General features: G+C 40.9%; 1 protein-coding gene across 1 annotated transcript in view; it reads right to left on the bottom strand.

The window, feature by feature from the left end:
• Positions 1 to 17500, bottom strand: part of LOC139388376 (doublecortin-like kinase 1a) — a 276508-nt gene that overhangs the window by 249782 nt on the left and 9226 nt on the right. The window lies entirely within an intron of this gene.

Genomic DNA, 17500 nt, shown 5'->3' on the forward strand with positions numbered 1-17500 from the left:
GGATGGTTAAAGGGATGGTTAAAGGGATGGTTAAAGGATGGGGGGATGGTTAAAGGGATGGTTAAAGGATGGGGGGATGGTTAAAGAGATGGTTAAAGGGATGGTTAAAGGGATGGTTAAAGGATGAAGGGATGGTTAAAGGATGAAGGGATGGTTAAAGGGATGGTTAAAGGATGAAGGGATGGTTAAAGGGATGGTTAAAGGATGAAGGGATGGTTAAAGGGATGGTTAAAGGATGAAGGGATGGTTAAAGGGATGGTTAAAAGGATGGTTAAAGGATGAAGGGATGGTTAAAGGGATGGTTAAAGGATGAAGAGATGGTTAAAGAGATGGTTAAAGGGATGGTTAAAGAGATGGTTAAAGGGATGGTTAAAGAGATGGTTAAAGGATGGGGGGATGGTTAAAGGGATGGTTAAAGGATGGGGGGATGGTTAAAGAGATGGTTAAAGGATGGGGGGATGGTTAAAGAGATGGTTAAAGGATGAAGGGATGGCTAAAACCTCTGAAGGATTGGCCCCATTTTTTCAATTTTCGCCTAAAATGACATACCCAAATCTAACTGCCTGTAACTCAGGACCTGAAGCAATGATATGCATATTCTTGGAACCATTTGAAAGGAAAGACTTGGAAGTTTATGGAAATGTGAAAGAAATGCAAATGAATGAAAGGAAAGTAGAATATAACACAATAGATCTGGTAAAAGATAATAGAAAGTATTATTTTTTTACATCATATTTGAAATGCTAGAGAAAGGCCATAATGTATTATTCCAGCCCAGGTGCAATTTACATTTTGTGTATGTGCAAAGTTTTTGACTGATCCAATGAACCATTGTATTTTTGTTCAAAATGTTGCATCAAGACTGACCAAATGTGCCTAATTTGTTTAATAACTTTTCATGTTCAAAATTGTTCACTCTCCTCAAACAATAGCATGGTATTATTTCACTGTAATAGCTAAGTGTAAATTGGACAGTGCAGTTAGATTAACACGAATTTAAGTTTTCTGCCAATATCAGATATATCTATGTCCTGGGAAATGCTCTTGTTATTTACAACCTCATGCTAATCGCATTAGCCTACGTTAGCTCAACCGTCCCTTGGTAGGGACACCGATCCCAAAGAAGCTTTAAAGGGATGGAGAGATAGTTAAAGGATTGAGGGATGGATAAAAGGGGAGGAGCGATGGTTAAAGGGATGGAGGGTGGCACCTGGGAAGGAGGAAAAAAAATAGATGGTTCAGTAATTGAAGGAGCAATGTGAAAAGGGTGAAGGTACGCTTGCATCTTGGAGGACAGAGAAGTTGGGAGAGAAAGTTTATATGGCAGAGAGAGGTGAAGGAGAGGGGAATAGAGAGAGATAACTTCAGGGACAGAGAATTAAAGAAGTAAAGAGGAATAGTTCTAAAGTTAGAAGCACGAGTTGTTGTAAATTTAATAACTGATTGACCCTCCTTTGGCAGCAATATCCTCAACCAAACGTTTTCTGATGTTGCGGATCAGACCTGGACAACGGTCAGGAGGAATTTTGGACCATTCCTCTTTAAAAAAACTGTTTCAGTTCAGCAATATTCTTGGGATGTCTGGTGTGAACTGCTCTCTTGAGGTCATGCCACAGCATCTCAATCGGGTTGAGGTCAGGACTCTGACTGGGCCACTCCAGAAGGCATATTTTCTTCTGTTGAAGCCATTCTGTTGATTTACTTCTGTGTTTTGGGTCGTTGTCCTGTTGCATCACACAACTTCTGTTGAGCTTCAATTGGCAAACAGATAGGCTAACATTGTCCTGCAAAATGTCTTGACAAATTTAGGAATTCCTTTTTCTGTCGATAATAGCGAGCTGTCCAGGACTTGGCACAGCAAAGCAGCCCCAAACCATGATGCTCCCTCCACCAGACTTTACAGTTGGGGTGAGGATTTGATGTTGGTGTGCTGTGCCTTTTTTTCTCCACACATAGCGTTGTGAGTTCCTTCCAAACAACTCAACTGTAGTTCCATCTGTCCACAGAATATTTTGCCAGTAGCGCTGTGGAACATCCAGGAACATTCAATTAGGAACTTCAATTAGCTTTTGGAGAAGTCATTAGCCTAGGGGTTCACATACGTTTTCCAACCTACACCGTGAATGTTTGGGGAGGCAGGTAGCCTAGTGGTTAGAGCGTTGGAATAGTATCCGAAAAGTTGCAAGATCGAATCCCCCAAGGAGCGGACTGGAGAGAGTGTGTGTGAGGTGGAGTGTGAAAGGAAGGTGTGTGTGTGAGAGAGAGAGAGAGAGAGAGAGAGAGAGAGAGAGAGAGAGAGAGAGAAACAGAGAGAGAGAGAAACAGAGAGAGAGAGAGAAACAGAGAGAGAGGAGAGAGAGAGAGAGGAGAGAGAGAGAGGAGAGAGAGAGAGAGAGAGAGAGAGAGAGAGAGATAGACAGAGAGAGAGAGAGAGACTGTGGTTGTGATGTTGTCCAGACTGTATGCTGCCAACATACACTGGCTTTCAATATGCCAGAGCGAGACTTTGCTACCAAACACTAAACAAACAAACTAACAAGGGAAAACACAAACATTCAAAATAATTTTTGCTGGCCAAGGAGCAATACTAATGCCCACAAAAACTACACACTATTACAAAATTCCAAATAATCTCATAAACTCTCTCTAAGAGAGAACTCTGCAGTGGGACCAGCTGAGCTGGTTGTCTGCTTGTATCTGCAGAGCTGGAGCAGAACCAGCACACACACAAATAAACACACACACATTGGTTTGTCTGCAGAGAGATTGAAAATGCTGAGAGAGGGAGAGATGCCAAGAGAGAGAGAGCGAGCGAGAGAGAAAAGTAGAGGCCATCTGCTGCAACAGTAGGAGAGGGGGATGAGGGGGAAGAAGCACACAGTGTGATAATTAAATGAAGACTAAATGGGCGTAAAAACAATGTCTTGCTGAGAGAGAGAGAGAGAGAGAGAGAGAGAGAGAGAGAGAGAGAGAGGGAGAGAGAGAGAAAGAGAGAGAGAGATTATAGTACTTGCGCCTTATAGACCAGATTATAGACCAGAGCAACAGGACAGAGAGCAGACCAGACCAACAGGACAGAGAGCAGACCAGACCAACAGGACAGAGACCAGACCAACAGGACAGAGAGCAGACCAGACCAACAGGACAGAGAGCAGACCAGACCAACAGGACAGAGACCAGACCAACAGGACAGAGACCAGACCAACAGGACAGAGACCAGACCAACAGGACAGAGAGCAGACCAACAGGACAGAGACCAGACCAACAGGACAGAGACCAGACCAACAGGACAGAGACCAGACCAACAGGACAGAGACCAGACCAACAGGACAGAGAGCAGACCAGACCAACAGGACAGAGAGCAGACCAGACCAACAGGACAGAGAGCAGACCAACAGGACAGAGACCAGACCAGACCAACAGGACAGAGAGCAGAACAGACCAACAGGACAGAGACCAGACCAACAGGACAGAGAGCAGACCAACAGGACAGAGAGCAGACCAACAGGACAGAGACCAGACCAACAGGACAGAGACCAGACCAGACCAACAGGACAGTGGACCGAGTCTGTCTGTCTATCTGTCATCTGGACTGTTCTGAGTCCGTGTGTGAGTTACAGTAGATGGACAACATTTCTCTTCCTGGGGACATAACCTCTTTCATAATGACAAACAAACAGACAAAACAATATCTGAAGAAGCCCTGATTCCTAACTAACTGCCTGCAGTGAAACACTACTGAGTGGATAAGGACATGTAATAGACTGTATTAGGATGTCAGCATGTGTTTACGTGGGCACAGTCTGTTCGAGCAGCTGTGTGTGTGTGATGTTTGTGATGTGAGTGTGTGTGTGTGTGAAATGTATGTGGGATATGTATGTGATGTGTGTGTGTGTGTGTGGGTGATGTGTGTGATGTGTGTGATGTGTGTGTGTGTCTATGTGATGTGTGTGTGTGTGTGTGTGTGTGTGTGTGTGTGTGTGTGTGTGTGTGTGTGTGTGTGTGTGTGTGTGTTTCAGTGTGTGTGTGTGTGTGTGTGTGTGTTTCAGTGTGTGTGTGCGTTTCAGTGTGTTTCAGTGTGTGTGTGTGTGTGTGTGTGTGTGTGTGTGTGTGTGTGTGTGTGTGTGTGTGTGTGTGTGTGTGTGTGTGTATAAACAGAGCTTAGAGGGGTAATGATATTCCACTTAATTATCGTCCATCTCCCCTACATCAGAACCACACATCCAGTATGACATCACAGCCTGTTCCTAGGCAACTAGAACACATCGTCATAGAAACTGGATAAGTAGTGCCAGTGTGTGTGTATGTGTTGCCGCATGCGTGCGTGCGTGCGTGTGTGTGTGCGTGTATGTGTGTGTATCATGACTTATGTATGTTTCTGTACCTCTCTGTCTGAGCCAGTCTGCTCACTAGACAGCCTGAGCTAGATACTATGAGAGTGGAGATTAATTACACTGGATGAAAATAGAAACGCAACACGCAACAATTTCTACCATTTTACTGAGTTACAGTTCATATGAGGAAATCAGTCAAATAAATACATTCATTAGGCCCTCTGGATTTCACATGACTGGGAATACGCATTTCAGTATCACACCAGATACATAAAACCAGTCAGTATCTGGTGTGATCACCAATTGCCTCATGCAGCATAGAGTTGATCAGGCTGTTGATTGTGGCCTGTGGAAAGTTGTCCCTCTCTTCTTCAATGGCTGTGCGAAGTTGCTGGATATTGGCGGGACCTGGAACATGCTGTTGTACACGTCTATCCAGAGCATCCCAAACATGCTCAATAGCTGACATGCCTGGTGAGTATGCAGACCATGGGAGAACTGGGACATTTTCAGCTTCCAGGAATTGTGTACAGATCCTTGAGACATGCTGAAACATGAGGTGATGGAGGTGGATGAATGGCACGACAATGGGACTCCAGGATCTCATCACAGTGCCTCTGTGTTTTCAAATTGCCATCAACAAAATGCAATTGTGTTTGTTGTCCGTAGCTTATGCCAAGACATACCACAACCCCACCGCCACCATGGGGCACTCTGTTCACAGCGTTGAGATCAGCAAATTGCTCACCCACACAACGCCATACAAGCTGTCTTCCATCTGCCTCGTATAATTGACACCAGGATTATGTAAAGAGCACACTTCTCCCAGCGTGTCAGTGGCCATCGAGGGTGAGCATTTGGCCTCTGAAGTCGGTTACGACGCCAAACTGCAGTCAAGTCAAGACCCTGGTGAGGACAACGAGCAGATGAGCTTCCCTGAGACAGTTTCTGACAGTCTGTCCAGGTGGAGGTCTCAGATGATCCCACAGGTGAAGAAGCCGGATGTGGAGGTCCTGGGCTGGCGTGGTTACACGTGGTCTGTGGTTGAGAGGCCGGTTGGACATACTGACAAATTCTCTAAAACGACGTTGCAAGCGGCTTATGGTAGAGAAATTAACATTCAATTCTCTGGCAACAGCTCTGGTGGACATTCCTGCAGTCAGCATGCCAATTGCACGCTCCCTCAAAACTTGAGACATCTGTAGTATTGTGTTGTCTGACAAAACTGCACATTTTAGAATGGCCTTTCATTGTCCCCAGCACAAGGTGCACCTGTGTAATGATCATGCTGTTTAATCAGCTTCTTGATATGCCACACCTGTCAGGTGAAAATGTGTGCACAAAATTTGAGAGGAATAAGCTTTTTGTGCGTATGGAAAATGTCCAGGCTCTTATATTTCAGCTCATGAAACATGGGACCAACACTTGTTGAGTTGATATTTTGGTTCAGTATTGAATGCATCAGAAGCAGTGAGAGGAGGTATTGGATGATACTGAAATCCACAGCCCCACAGCCCCACAGCCCCATATTCCCACAGCCCCACAGCCCCATATTCCCACAGCCACACAGCCCCATAGCCCCACAGCCCCATATTCACACAGCCCCACAGCCCCACACAGCCCCATAGCCCCACAGCCCCACACAGCCCCATATTCCCACAGCCCCACAGCCCCATATTCCCACAGCCCCATATTCCCACAGCCCCACACAGCCCCACAGCCCCATATTCCCATAGCCCCACACAGCCCCCCACAGCCCCACACAGCCCCATAGCCCCACACAGCTACACAGCCCCACACAGCCCCACACAGCCCCATAGCCCCACACAGCCCCACAGCCCCATATTCCCACAGCCCCATATTCCCACAGCCCCACACAGCCCCCCACAGCCCCATATTTCCACAGCCCCACACAGCCCCACAGTGCTTAAACACCGACGGACACAAAGATCACATTACATATTTCAAACAGGTCTCTCTCTCTCTCTCTCTCTAGTGTAGTGAAAGGCATAGAATCGATATGGAATGCCTGAACTAAATTGAACAGACCCGAACTGGAATACACTGAAGAGGATATAACTGAACTCATTTGCATTGTAAATCTCCAGTAAATCAACAGAACACGAGACATGTAGATGTAGGCCATGGCCCACAAAACGGAACCAAACTGAACAAAACAGAACGGAACTGAACTGAACAAAACTGAACCGAACTGAATAAAACAAAACTGAACTGAATGGAACTGAACAGAACTTAACAGAACCGAACTGAAGAAAACAGAACTGAACTGAACAAAACAGACCTGAACAGAGAAGAACTGAACAGAGCAGAACAGAACTGAACAGAGCAGAACTGAACAGAGCAGGACAGAACTGAACGGAACAGAACTGAATTGAACTGAACTACACAGAACTGAACAGAGCAGGACAGAACTGAATGGAACAGAACTGAATTGAACTAAACAGAACAGAACTGAACTAAACAGAACTGAACAGAGAAGAACTGAACAGAGCTGGACAGAACTGAACGGAGCAGAACATAATTGAACTGAACAGAGCAGAAAAGAACTGAACTGAACTGAGCAGAACTGAACAGAACTAAAGAGAGCAGAACTGAACAGAACTGAACAGAGCAGAACTGAACAAAGCAGAACTGAACAGTGCAAAACTGAACAGAGCAGAACATAACTGAACAGAACTGAACAGAGCAGAACTGAACAGAGCAGAACTGAACTGAACAGAGCAGAACTGAACTGAACTGAACTGAGCAGAACTGAACAGAACTAAACAGAGCAGAACAGAGCAGAACTGAACTGAATTTTTCTGTACTGAGGATGATCATTGAGTCGACAAAGAGAACATGAGAATGAGGGACTGAGATATGATGTCATATGTAGAAGATGAGAATGAGATATGATGTCACATGTAGAACATGAGAATGAGGGATTAAGATATGATGTCATATGTAGAACATGAGAATGAGGGATTGAGATATGATGTCATATGTAGAACATGAGAATGAGGGATTGAGATATGATGTCATATGTAGAACATGAGAATGAGAGAATGAGATATGATGTCATATGTAGAACATGAGAATGAGAGAATGAGATATGATGTCATATGTAGAACATGAGAATGAGAATGCGAGAATGAGATATGATGTCATATGTAGAACATGAGAATGAGAGAATGAGATATGATGTCATATGTAGAACATGAGAATGAGAATGCGAGAATGAGATATGATGTCATATGTAGAACATGAGAATGAGAGAATGAGATATGATGTCATATGTAGAACATGAGAATTGAGGGATCGAGATATGATGTCATATGTAGAACATGAGAATGAGGGATCGAGATATGATGTAGATGGTGAACTTATAGGCCGTGGCCCACTGTCTCCAACCTCATTATGAGGAGTCTAAAGTTACTCCGACGTTTCTCTTTACTGCGACATAGAGAAGTGGTGCTATGCTGTAGGTCTGTCAGGGTCTACAGAGAATCATCAGCAGCATCATCTCTCCTAGCTGGCCCAGAAACCTACTTCTAACAGACTAGCATCAGTCCTCTGTGACAAACACACACTAAGCTTAATAACACATCCTATAGAGGGCTCTGGTGAAAAGCAGTGCACTATATAGGGCATAGGATGCCATTTGGGATGTAGACATAGTGCTCTAGTTCATATGAAACTTCCAGAGAGTATTTAGCTGGAAACTAACTGATGTTTTGGAAATAATGCCCAGGGTTAGGTTATCATGCACACTTTTCTCTCTCTCTCTCTCTCTCTCTCACTCCATCTACCTCTCTCTTTCCTTCCCTCTCCCTCTCTCCTTCTCTCCTTCTCTCTTTCCTTCCCTCTCCCTCTCATTCCCCCTCTCCCTCTCTCCTTCTCTCACTCCCTCTCTCCTTCCCTCTCCCTCTCATTCCCCCTCTCCCTCTCATTCCCCCTCTCCCTCTCTCCTTCTCTCCTTCTCTCTTTCCTTCCCTCTCCCTCTCATTCCCCCTCTCCCTCTCTCCTTCTCTCACTCCCTCTCTCTCCTTCCCTCTCCCTCTCTCTCTTTCCTTCCCTCTCTCCCTCTCTCTCTTTCCTTCCCCCTCTCCCTCTCTCTCTCCTTCCCCCTCCCTCTCTCCCTGTCTCTCACTCTCCCTCTCTCCCTCTCTCCCTGTCTCTCTCTCTCCCTCTCTCCCTGTCTCTCTCTCTCCCTCTCTCCTTCCCTCTCTCCCTCTTTCTCTCTCTCCATCTCACTCTCTCATTACTGGCAAATTGAGTCTGGATTAGCCTCATTTAAAGGGGGATTGTGAATCCACCATGGGATTACCTTTAGTTTACAAACTGCAACCTTTCACCTATTCACTACCACGGGGACACATACTAGGCTCTAGTTCTCTAGGTTAAAGGGTTACCACCACTCACTGGTGTAGCGCAGGGTAAACACACATAAATGTTCCAGAATTGTTTTTGATTTTGTGGAACAATTTACCCACCTTTCGGAGAAGGGTGTAATTGTGTATCTTGCTGGCTAAGACACCGGTATCTAGCTGGCTAAAACACCAGTTGCTAGCTGGCTAAAACACCAGATGCTAGCTGGCTAAGACACCGGTAGCAAGCTGACTAAGACACCGGTATCTAGCTGGCTAAAACACCAGTTGCTAGCTGGCTAAGACACCGGTAGCTAGCTGGCTAAGACACCGGTAGCTAGCTGGCTAAGACACCGGTAGCTAGCTGGCTAGAACACCGGTAGCTAGCTGGCTAAGACACCGGTAACTAACTGGCTAAGACACCGGTAACTAACTGGCTAAGACACCGGTAACTAACTGGCTAAGACACCGGTAGCTAGCTGGCTAGAACACCGGTAGCTAGCTGGCTAGGACACCGGTGACAGTGTGTCCTTCACCTCCGCCTGTCGGTCACTGCTTTCCCGCAGTTCTGTTAACAACGGTGAGGGCAAGTTTTCTGCAGGCGGGAGCAAAGGACTGTGTGCTAGACTCCGGTACACAGCAGGCGGGAGGAGGGGGTGACGCCGGTAGCTAGCTAGCTAGGACGCCAGTAGACATTATCTTTCGACCCTGAAAAACTCTGATAATACTTTTATTTCCTGTTTGACCCACGTTTTAATCACATAGACAAATCCAGAATATCAAGTGTCACACAAGCGCAGCATCGTACTAGTGCAAACCAACACTGTTCCCAGAGTAGACCTAGTTGTAGTGTTCCAGTCGGGGACAATTGTAGCATTTTAGCTAACCCTAACCCTTTTCATAACCTTACCCTTATTCTCCTAACCTGCCACTTTATTTATCCTAACCTGCTGCTTAAGTTCTCCTAACCTACTACGAAAAGGTATTTCTGCTAGTTAAAACTAGCAGTTCTGCCCTGGGAACAGTCTTGGTTTTCACTAATGCGATACAGCCACTTAAACATGAAGATGGCGTGCTCGGGGGAGGGGGGGGGACACTCTGCCGTAATTTCCCCCTGACACCCTTCATCTCTACCTGTCTCTCTTTCTCTACCTCCCCTCACGCAAGCACTGCCTTCATTTTCTCTTCTCTTTCAGTTTTCCTCTCCCCTCCATCTCTCCTCTCTTCCTAGCTCATCCCCCCTTTTTCCCTCTTGTTCACTCAATTCATAATTGCATAACGGAGACATCACACACACACATATAAACACACACACACATATAGACACACACACACGCTCTTAGTGCACTGACTGAGCTGGTTCCGAGCCCGACCCATACCAGCCCATCTGGCAGCCTGTTACCATGCCTACGGGCCCAATCAATGGCGGCTGGTCTATATATAACCCATAATAGTCTTACCTCCTGTGACTGTGACTGAGGGTGAACTGGGAGAGAACAGCATCCATACACTGTCTGAAATGACACCCTGTTCCCTGTTCCCTATTCCCTATTCCCTGTTCCCTATTCCCTGTTCCCTGTTCCCTATTCCCTGTTCCCTGTTCCCTGTTCCCTGTTCCCTGTTCCCTGTTCCCTATTCCCTGTTCCCTATTCCCTGTTCCCTATTCCCTGTTCCCTATTCCCTGTTCCCTATTCCCTGTTCCCTATTCCCTGTTCCCTGTTCCCTGTTCCCTGTTCCCTGTTCCCTATTCCCTATTCCCTGTTCCCTATTCCCTACCAGGGCCCATAAGATCCGGGTCTAAAGTAGTGCACTATATGGGGAATAGGGTGCTAGGTCACTGGGCACAAACTGGTTGAATCAACGTTGTTTCAATGTAATTTGTCAAAGTACTGTGACGTGGAATCTACGTGGAAATTACATTGGATTTGAAAAAAAAAGTGTTGTTTTGAGGTGGAATTTCAATCACATGATTTTATCATCATTCTAAGACATTTTTTTTTACATAGACAAACCTTGTGCCTTTGAAACAATGTCAAATCTTCAATGTTATTATCACTATCAGAAAGAAACTATAGGCTTGACAGCACCTCCTACTGGAGAGTTGATCTATATACAGCACCTCCTACTGGAGAGTTGATCTATCTACATTACAGCACCTCCTACTGGAGAGTTGATCTATCTACAGCCCATCCTACTGGAGAGTTGATGTATCTACAGCTATCCATTTGGTCTTCCATCCAGGTTAACGAAGCCTAGCTAGCTTAGTTTTGATATTTGTCACTGACTACCAGCGATGTGCTATCTGTGAGAATGATTATTGAGAGATCGCTTTAATAACTAAATATATTCACTGTCTCTATTGAATTCATTCCAAAGAATAGATTCAACAGAGTTTAACAGCTATTGTTTCAAGTCAACCCAGAGTTCAACACAAAAAAATAGACAATACATGTTCATTTGGTTGATTTCAAATGTAATCTTCAAGTTAATCGTGAATATTTTTGATTGACGTCTCCATCCTAATAAAAACAATCCAAGTTTAACAATAGAACTGAATTAAATCAAACTTTTTTTTAAAGTGCATTTCACGTTTAGATTAGATTAAGTTATATTCTTTAATTTAAGATTTTTGGTTGAGATGGAGACGGGAATCCAACATATTAATAATTATTTTGTAAAAAATCTGGATATTCAAGTGTTTGGTTGTCAATGCAACCAAATATCAACATTTGAAAAAGATGTACAGTGCCTTCAGAAAGTATAGTGAAAATAAGGAAGAATGTACGGAATAAAAATATTCCAAAACATGCATTCTGCTTGCAACAAGGCACCAAAGTAATACTGCAAAAATGTACTTTTTGTCCTGAATACAAAGTGTTATGTTTGGGGCAAATTAAATACAGCACATCACTGAGTACCACTCTTCATATTTTCAAGCATAGTAGCGGCTGCATCATGTTATGGGTATTCTTCTTCTGCTTGTAATCGTTAAGGACTGGTGAGATTTTCAGGATAAAAACATAAATAGAATGGAGATAAGCACAGGCAAAATCCAGGTTCAGAAAAACCTGGTTCAGTCTGCTTTCCACCAGACTCTGGGCGATGAATTCACCTTTCAGCAGAACAATAACCTAAAACATAAGGCCAAATCTACACCGGAGTTGCTTACCAAGAAGACAGTGAATGTTCCTGAGTGGTCGAGTTAAAGTTTAGACTTAAATCTACTTGAAAATCTATGGCGAGACCTGAAAATGATTGTCTAGCAATGATCAACAACCAATAAGACAGAGCTTGAAGAATATATACTTTTTAATGAATGGGCAATGGTTGCATAAGGTGTGGAAAGCTCTTAGGGACTTACCCAGAAAGACTCACATATGTCATCACTGCCAACAGCACATCTACAAAATTATGAGATCTTTCTGTATTTCAATTTCAATAAATATGCAAAAAACCTTGAAAAGCATGATTTCACTTTGTCATTATGGGGTATTGTGATGTCATTATGGGGTATTGTGATGTCATTATGAGGTATTGTGTGTACATGGGTGATCAAAGAAATAACAATTTAATCCATTTTGAATTCACGTTGTAACACAACAAAATGTGGAATAGGTTGAGGGGTATGAATACTTTGTGAAGGCAGTAATGGAGGGGAGAAAGAGCTGAGGAGAGGCAGATAAAGAGCATGGTGTGAGAGATGGAAAGGTGACACAGTGTCACACAGCAGGGAACCACCCAACCCTGTCACAACCCCATCACACACACACACACACACACACACCAACGCTCACGCATGCACATACACACACACACACACCAACGCTCACGCACGCACATACACACACACACACACACCAACGCTCACGCACGCACATATACCCACACACACCACGCACACACATCAGCCCATCACACACACATACACACACACACACACACACACACACACACACACACACTCATACACACCAATGCTCACGCACCCACATACACGCACAAACATCACAGTAGTACACACACTCCTTACTGGCAGAAAGAGAGAGGAGATCAGGGAGAGAGAGAGTATCTGATCTGGCTCAACCACAATGACTTGTGAAACAGACAGCATGGTCAGGGCGATTAAGAGCTATCGCCATTCGGTCATTCCAGAACCTTCTTTTTACTTCAATCCCCTTCTATGTTTACCAGTCTGCACTAAACATGAGAGAAGACAAGACGCTGTGTGTGTGTGTGTGTTTGTGTGTGTGTGTGTGTGTGTGTGTGTGTGTGTGTGTGTGTGTGTGTGTGTGTGTGTGTGTGTGTGTGTGTGTGTGTGAGAGAGAGAGAGAGAGAGGTAGATAGATAGATTTACTGCAGATATAGTTACTGCAGATATACTTACTACATATATATTTACTACAGATATATTAACTACATATATATTTACTACAGATATAGTTACTACAGATATAGTTACTACAGATATAGTTACTACAGATATAGTTACTACAGATATAGTTACTGCAGATATACTTACTACATATATATTTACTACAGATATATTAACTACATATATATTTACTACAGATATAGTTACTGCAGATATACTTACTACATATATATTTACTACAGATATATTAACTACATATATATTTACTACAGATATAGTTACTACAGATATAGTTACTACAGATATAGTTACTACAGATATAGTTACTGCTGATATAGTTACTACAGATATAGTTACTACAGATATAGTTACTACGGATATAGTTACTGCTGATATAGTTACTACAGATATAGTTACTGCTGATATAGTTACTACGGATATAGTTACTACAGATATAGTTACTGCTGATATAGTTACTACAGATATAGTTACTGCTGATATAGTTACTACAGATATAGTTACTGCTGATATAGTTACTACAGATATAGTTACTGCTGATATAGTTACTACGGATATAGTTACTACAGATATAGTTACTGCTGATATAGTTACTACAGATATAGTTACTACAGATATAGTTACTACGGATATAGTTACTACAGATATAGTTACTGCTGATATAGTTACTACAGATATAGTTACTGCTGATATAGTTACTACAGATATAGTTACTACAGATATAGTTACTGCTGATATAGTTACTACAGATATAGTTACTACAGATATAGTTACTACGGATATAGTTACTACAGATATAGTTACTGCTGATATAGTTACTACAGATATAGTTACTACAGATATAGCTACTACGGATATAGTTACTACAGATATAGTTACTGCTGATATAGTTACTACAGATATAGTTACTACAGATATAGCTACTACAGATATAGTTACTACAGATATAGCTACTACAGATATAGTTACTACAGATATAGCTACTACAGATATAGTTACTACAGATATAGTTACTACAGATATAGTTACTACAGATATAGCTACTACAGATATAGTTACTACAGATATAGTTACTACAGATATAGCTACTACAGATATAGTTACTATAGATATAATGTAGCTACTACAGATATAGTTACTATAGATATAGTTACTACAGATATACTGTAGCTACTACAGATATAGTTACTACAGATATATTTACAACAGATATAGTTACTACAGATATAGCTACTGCAGATATACTGTAGCTACCGCAGATATAGTTACTATAGATACAGTTACTACAGATATATTTACTACAGATATAGTTACTACAGATATATGTACTACAGATATATTTACTACAGATATAGTTACTACAGATATAGTTACTACAGATATAGTTACTATAGATATAGTTACTACAGATATATTTACTACAGATATAGTTACTACAGATATATGTACTACAGATATATTTACTACAGATATAGTTACTACAGATATAGTTACTACAGATATAGTTACTACAGATATAGTTACTACAGATATAGTTACTACAGATATAGTTACTACAGATATGGTTACTATAGATATAGTTACTACAGATATGGTTACTATAGATATAGTTACTACAGATGTAGCTACTGCAGATATCTCTACTACAGATATAGTTACTATAGATATACTGTAGCTACTATAGATATAGTTACTACAGATATGGTTACTATAGATATGGTTACTATAGATATGGTTACTATAGATATGGTTACTACAGATATAGTTACTACAGATATAGTTACTACAGATATGGTTACTATAGATATAGTTACTACAGATATAGTTACTACAGATATAGTTACTACAGATATAATTACTACAGATACTGTAGCTACTACAGATATATTTACTACAGATAAATTTACTACAGATATAGTTACTGCAGATATATTTACTACAGATATAGTTACTACAGATATAGTTACTATAGATATAGTTACTACAGATATAGTTACTACAGATATAGTTACTACAGATATAGCTACTACAGATATAGTTAATATAGATATAATGTAGCTACTACAGATATAGTTACTGTAGATATAGTTACTACAGATATAGTTACTACAGATATAGCTACTGCAGATATACTGTAGCTACCGCAGATATAGTTACTATAGATACAGTTACTACAGATATATTTACTACAGATATAGTTACTACAGATATATGTACTACAGATATATTTACTACAGATATAGTTACTACAGATATAGTTACTACAGATATAGTTACTATAGATATAGTTACTACAGATATAGTTACTACAGATATAGTTACTATAGATACAGTTACTACAGATATATTTACTACAGATATAGTTACTACAGATATAGTTACTACAGATATATGTACTACAGATATATTTACTACAGATATAGTTACTACAGATATAGTTACTACAGATATAGTTACTATAGATACAGTTACTACAGATATAGTTACTACAGATATAGTTACTACAGATATAGTTACTACAGATATATTTACTACAGATATAGTTACTACAGATATAGTTACTACAGATATATTTACTACAGATATAGTTACTACAGATATAGTTACTACAGATATAGTTACTACAGATATAGTTACTATAGATATGGTTACTATAGATATAGTTACTACAGATATGGTTACTATAGATATAGTTACTACAGATGTAGCTACTGCAGATATCTCTACTACAGATATAGTTACTATAGATATACTGTAGCTACTATAGATATAGTTACTACAGATATAGTTACTACAGATATATTTACTGCAGATATAGTTACTGCTGATATAGTTACTACAGATACTGTAGCTACTACAGATATAGTTACTGCTGATATAGTTACTACAGATATACTGTAGCTACTACAGATATAGATACTGCTGATATAGTTACTACAGATACTGTAGCTACTACAGATGTATTTACTACAGATACATTTACTACAGATATAGTTACTACATATATAGTTACTACAGATATAGTTACTGGAGATATAGCTACTACAGATATAGTTACTACAGATATACTGTAGATACTATAGATATAGTTACTACAGATATAGTTACTACGGATATAGTTACTACAGATATACTGTAGCTACTGCAGATATAGCTACTGCAGATTTAGCTACTACAGATATAGCTACTGCAGATTTAGCTACTACAGATATAGCTACTGCAGACATACTGTAGCAACTGCAGATATACTGTAGCTACTGCATATATAGCTAATGCAGATATACTGTAGCGACTGCAGATATACTGTAGCTACTGCAGATATACTTTAGCTACTGCATATATAGCTAATGCAGATATAGCTACTGCAGATTTAGCTACTATAGATATAGCTACTGCAGATTTAGCTACTACAGATATAGCTACTGCAGATTTAGCTACTACAGATATAGCTACTGCAGATATACTGTAGCTACTGCAGATATAGCTACTGCAGATATACTGTAGCTACTGCAAATATAGCTAATGCAGATATAGCTACTGCAGATTTAGCTACTATAGATATAGCTACTGCAGATTTAGCTACTACAGATATAGCTACTGCAGATTTAGCTACTACAGATATAGCTACTGCAGATATACTGTAGTTACTGCAGATATAGCTACTGCAGATTTAGCTACTACAGATATAGCTACTGCAGACATACTGTAGCAACTACAGATATACTGTAGCTACTACAGATATAGTTACTAAAGATATAGTTACTACAGATATAGTTACTACAGATATAGCTACTACAGATATAGCTACTGCAGATATAGCTACTGCAGATATATTGTAGCGACTACAGATATAGCTAGTGCAGATATAGCTACTAAAGATATAGCTACTGAAGATACTGTATTCTGTAGCTCCTGCATATATATGTTTACATTGCTAAAGCAAGTGAAATAGATAAATGATCTATCAAAAAATAACAGTAAACATTACACTCAAGTTTTAAAGGAATAGACACATTTCAAATGTCATATTATGGCAACAAATGTTGCTGCTGTGATGGCACACTGTAGTTTTTCAGCCAATAGATATAGGAGTTTGTTTTGGAATTCTCTCTCTCTCCATGTATTTCTCTCTATCGGGTATGTTTACCTGGTTTACCAGTGTGTCTGACTGTCTATAAAGGACACAGAGACTTAGCACAACAAAGCTATCACTAAATCATATATAAATATAAATCATATCACTCTCTCAGCATCTTCCTCCTCTCTCTCTCTCTCTATGAGAGATACCACAGCATCTTCCTCTTCTCTCTCTCTCTGAGAGATACCACAGCATATTCTTACTCTCTCTGAGAGAAACCAAAGCATCTTTCTCCTCTCTCTGAGAGATACCACAGCATCTTCCTCCTCTG

Source organism: Oncorhynchus clarkii, chromosome 29 (genome assembly GCF_045791955.1).
Source record: "Oncorhynchus clarkii lewisi isolate Uvic-CL-2024 chromosome 29, UVic_Ocla_1.0, whole genome shotgun sequence".
In the NCBI taxonomy this organism is placed as follows: Eukaryota; Metazoa; Chordata; class Actinopteri; order Salmoniformes; family Salmonidae; genus Oncorhynchus; species Oncorhynchus clarkii.